The 5,104-nt window shown below is 49.9% G+C and overlaps 1 long non-coding RNA gene across 1 annotated transcript; it reads right to left on the bottom strand.

Annotated features, from left to right (window-relative positions):
* Positions 1 to 1,204: 1,204 nt before the first annotated feature.
* Positions 1,205 to 4,336, bottom strand: LOC119287475. The gene is made up of 3 exons (XR_005140879.1): positions 3,450 to 4,336; positions 2,663 to 3,032; positions 1,205 to 1,418 (listed from the first exon to the last, which is right to left on the bottom strand). It is a non-coding gene; the product is annotated as an uncharacterized LOC119287475 (long non-coding RNA).
* Between the last annotated feature and the right edge of the window lie 768 nt (positions 4,337 to 5,104).

Below are 5,104 nucleotides of genomic sequence, written 5' to 3'. Positions count from 1 at the left end.
CTTGCCGGGACGTGTGGTGCGTCGCAGCAAGTTTCTTGTGGTGCCGTGGTTGGCCTTCCCGGCAAGCTCCTCTTGCCGGGGCCTTGTCTCTTCCCGGCAAGCTCCTCTTGCCGGGGCCTTGTCTCTTCATCTTAAATACTTTGTTCTTGAGTGGCTCCAAGGGAACCCACGGAGGACCCTGGCGGTCGTCCGGCAAGCCTTGCCGCGGGGTGCTGCAACTGCCCGTGCACAAGTTCGGGATACTAGGGTACCCCTACTCTAGTACACCGACAAGCGGCACTCTTGGTTTACCAAGTTAAGACCTGGTTCAATCTTTTCCTTCCAGAGCACGCATATGCATTGCATATCACATCCCGCATATCATGACATGTTTTGCATCATGTTGCTTGCGCATTGCACCGTGGTTGATTGTGGTTCCCTTTGCTTGTGTTCTTGCCTTGGGTAGAGCCGGGAGACGAGTACGTGATCGAGGAACCCGTTGAGTACGCTTACGAGGATCAAGCTTATGTCAGCTCGGAGAACTTTACAAGCAAGATGACCATACCCTCGAAATCACTTCTATCTTTGCTTGCTAGTTGCTCGCTCTATTGCTATGTCGCGATACCTACCACATGCTTTATCATGCCTCTCATATTGCCATGTCAAACCTCTAACCCACCTTGTCCTAGCAAACCGTTGTTTGGCTATGTTACCGCTTCGCTCAGCCCCTCTTATAGCGTTCACTACAAGAAACCTGTTAATCGATGACAGTCCCGAGCTGTCATGGATCAATGAGAAACCGTCATGGATGTGCACACGTGACGGATTTGAAATCCATCATGTATATCGCATCATAATTTGGCACATCACCTTCCTTGACGGTTTCTGGCCGTCATAGATCTGTCCCCAGGCCCGCTGGGCCCAAGATTCCATGACAGACTAATCCGTCACAGATTTACGTGACCTGGTAGCAGCATGGACCTGAGGTGGCGTCTATGTGGATCTGACGTGCAGCCAACATGGCCCATCTAGTATCCAGGCCAATTAAGGTTTTAGCCCAATAATTTTGGTCCAGTCCAACCCATTAGCCACTTATTTCAGTTCTACCCATTAGAATACCTATTCTTTTAGTCCAACCATTAGCCCATTTTTTGTCCAGCGTGTTTTTCATGCAACCCAATTGCAACAAGACAAATTCATTCACACAATAGCATCTGGCCACAAGAAAATACAAACTTCCAACAATCTAGTCTGATTTCTGAAAACAAATATTTGTATCACAACATATATAGAAAGCGCTATAAGCATTTTTTTTATTTCAAGTATACTATAGTACTAGCTGGATTTAATCTCCAACACTGCACCACTAATGCTTCCAGGTAGTTATTCGAAGCCAAGTAATTCCTGCTAAAAACTTCAATCCCCAGCTGAGTGCCAACCTGCATAGAATCCAAAACATATACAAAATTATAGTAAGTAATAACAGCCAGCCCCCAAATGAATCTACAGAGTAATAATATACTCCCTCCGTAAAGAAATATAAGACCGGTTAGATCACTAAAGTTGTGATCTAAACGCTCGTATATTTGTTTACAGAGGGAGTAGTTGATTTTCCAAACAATTTTTAAGCAAAGGATGGAGAGATCATTTCTTATTCATCAAGTACCACAAAAAATGAAGTTTATATACACTGATAGGGCTTGGTCTAGCAAAACAGATGGTTCATACAATACAGGATGGTCCATACAATACAATGTTCTGTAGTTTGTAGTTAGAAAACCAGAAAAAGTAATACTGGAGGCATACTTTCTTCACCAATTAAAGCCAATTCCTATAAAACTTGCTTTTTTTCATGTAAAATAAAAAACACTTAAAAGCAAAACATTTTAGGCAATTAAATGATCCACCTAGTGATCTCATTATTCTAATAGTAGAATTCTTTACAAAGACCAAATATTCACGAGCATGAGAGAACTTCAGTTAACCAATTTAGAACAAGGGAAAAGCTTGGGAGCAGCCGGCTGATCCAGCACGGGCGTCCGTCGCCTCCGGAGCGTGACACGTGTCCCATTTGTAGCTCGCACACCACACTATTCTAACTACCTGCCACACATGTTTTCAGCTTTGGCATACTGAAACACATGCAATAGTGACTCATCATGTTCCAAACTACATGAAAGTATTGACCACAATAAAGAAATGCAATATTACTTCAGGTTTTAACAAAAATATGAAGTGGATACACCACCACAACTGTTTGAACATTCACAGCTGACCAAACCTGACGGATATATAAGACGCTCTTCACAGTGCCACCATCACCTATGTCTCTGTTTGCTCAGTAATAATTGCCATTGGCATAATATTACTAATGATAAAAACAAGTGTTTTTTTTTGCCCAAACAATGAGTCCATGGTGAGATTTACCATTCCTAAAAGAACCAAGAAGTGGTCTAACGTAGATAGACAGTACACTGTATAACAAGTGAGCAATAGTAAACGCTGACTGAACTCCAATTGGATTGGGGTAATCATTGTCTTCCAAAATTAAAATGTTTGAAGTTATATCAACATTTTTTACATTTACACCTAGTAGTTAAATACTGTTGCATACATAAATTGATATTGAGTAATTTCAGATTTACATGACAATGTAAAAGAAGAAGACAAAGCCAAAATTCACCTGCACAGGAATGGAATCCAACTTGCCATGTGAGCCATTTCGAGATATAACAGCTGAATGTGGGTTGTCACTCCAAGATACGCGGTCCAGGTTGAAACTGACCAAATACCTTGCAGTAGAAAGAAATAAGTAATTAAGGTTCCTAAGATACAGTATAATGAACAACACTAGGGAGCAAGGAAGCACCGGTGGAGCTTCGCGAGGGCAAAAGCGTGCCATGGCCCGCCCAGCCGCTGAGGTAAAAATTAACTATATACGCGCAGGCCAGCCCACGACAGCCTCGCTCGCATGCTGTCTCGCCTCGTCAAGCTTCTCTCCTTGCATCCAGCCTCGGTCGCCCTCGATGCTAGGGCACGAGCCACGCAAACAGCTGCACGGACGGAAAGAGAGAGGTGGGCCGGAGCAGCAAATTAAGGTCCGGCTGCCGGTCGCAGCGAGTAGCAGCGCAGAGCGGTGCGGACTGCGAATGCTCGAGGGCGACCCATGCCGCGGTGGCTTGGCCATACCCCAGGCGGCAGCTAGTAGCGGCTGCGCCCAGCCAGGCGACCGCAAGTGCAGACCTAGGCGACGAGCGCTGCTGCACTAACACAGGCACATGCACACCCCGCAAACTCTCATCTCCCAGGCAGTCTAATTTCCCTATAAAAAGTAGGCTATAGCACTCTGAGATTCGGTGAATTGATAATACACATGCTAATTTAGGTAGTAGATAATTGCCATGGGCACTGGGTAGCAACGCTAATCAACGCAAAATCGATTTGGTTTTTAAGTGAAAAAAGAGATGTACGTTACGGATGGAGTTGAGGAAGACTTTTCAGCAGCAGCTCATCATCCTTTCCTTGGGTTGATTTTTTCATATTTTTTAGATTGGCCTGCTCAGGCTTTTCTTTGTAGCTCCGCCACTGCAAGGAAAGAAAGAAATAGATAAACTGACCAGAAGCCATTGTCGCAGATGGACACACAAGCAGTTCTGACAGAGAAATCCAGAATAAACAAGCATGAGAACCCCTGAAAATCATCAATAAATAAGATGGAGTATGGTGTCTCGATAGTATTCTGGGAAGAAAAAATAAGTTTCTCTCCATGAGTGTTTCTTTGTGCATACAAGAACACATTTTGCACACCAGCCGGCCCCCGCGTCGTCCTCCCCCAGGGCGACTCGGGCGGCGCCGCTCCTCCCGCCGCAGCAGGCCCCCTCTCTCCAGCTTCCCCTCCCCTCGCCGCCGCCAGACGGACTCCTCCGGGCGAAGCCCCTACGGATCCGGCGGCGGCGGGGACCTGGCGACCCGGGCTGCTTTACACGGGCGGGGGCTCGTGTTCTGGCGGCCGGCACGGCGCTTCTCCGCGCTTGCTGCGGGTGCTCGGCGGCGGCTTGGCGGGGGTGTTGGCTGCGGAGGTGGGCGGCCTGGAGGTGCGGGGCGTGCACGGAGTGCGGGGCGGCTCAGATCGGTCGCGGCGCCGGCATGCTCTCCTCTGCCCCGGATCTGGACGGGGGGCCTGGCCCAAGGCGCGCGGCGGGCTGGTCACGGCTCCTTCGGTCTCTCGTGCGGCATGAGGTGTCGGCCGATGCTGGTTCTGCTGCCCGATGGCTGATGTCTCGGGGCTTCATGCGCAGTTCCGCCCAGATCTCGCTGTCTCTGGCGGCTCTGCTCGTTTGTGAAGGTCAGGACGAGGTGGCGGTGGCTGTTCAGGAACGAAGTGCTTGGCCGAGGTGGGTTGCAGTGGGTGGTGGTGGTGCTGGAGATGTACTGGCGGTGGGCTGTGGTGAGGATTGCCGCTCGGTTGCTGTTGGCTCTGGTGCTCTCTTCCGGTCGTGTCGAGGCATCCTGGCCCAGGACCACCCATATCTTGCGTCCTTGCTGGCTCGGGTCAACCATGACGAGCAGTGAGGCGATGTGGTGGTTGCTTCCCGGCGGCGTGGTGGCGGCTCGCTGCCGGGAGCACGGCTGGGCATGGCAGGAGGGTGGAGGTTGGCGGATGGTGGATGTGGTGGACTGGCTGGTTTGGTCAGTGGTGTGGGAGACGATGCCGGGCGAAAGTCTGTCTCTGGCTACGGTCGGAGCCAGCAGCAACGGCGTCCGTGGGCGTCGCTGCCTTCTTGAAGGCGCTGCTGTGGTGATGCTCTCCTCTCCCTTACCGTCCCTAGCTCCATGGGAAACCTTAGATCCGTGCTCTTGCGGATCGGATGATGGCGGCGGCTTGCGTCGTGTCCCTCTTGGGGGCATCATTTTGGAGCAGGGATCAGCCGGAGTGACTCGTGTGTGGTTGATGGTGGTGTTCTGTACGGGTCCGGCGGCGGTGCCTTTGTGTCGTCCCTGTTGCTATGCAAGCTCAAGACCCTCCCATGGCTGCCGTTTTGTTGCGGTGAGCTTCGTGCTCTTGGTGTTGTCTCGGTTCTTCTTTGCTCAATGACGCGCAAGAAGCCTCCCCAACCTGCTAATC

The sequence above is a fragment of the Triticum dicoccoides genome, chromosome 4A (assembly GCF_002162155.2).
Source record: "Triticum dicoccoides isolate Atlit2015 ecotype Zavitan chromosome 4A, WEW_v2.0, whole genome shotgun sequence".
Lineage (NCBI taxonomy): Eukaryota > Viridiplantae > Streptophyta > Magnoliopsida > Poales > Poaceae > Triticum > Triticum dicoccoides.
This window is presented reverse-complemented; position numbering and strand designations above follow the sequence as displayed.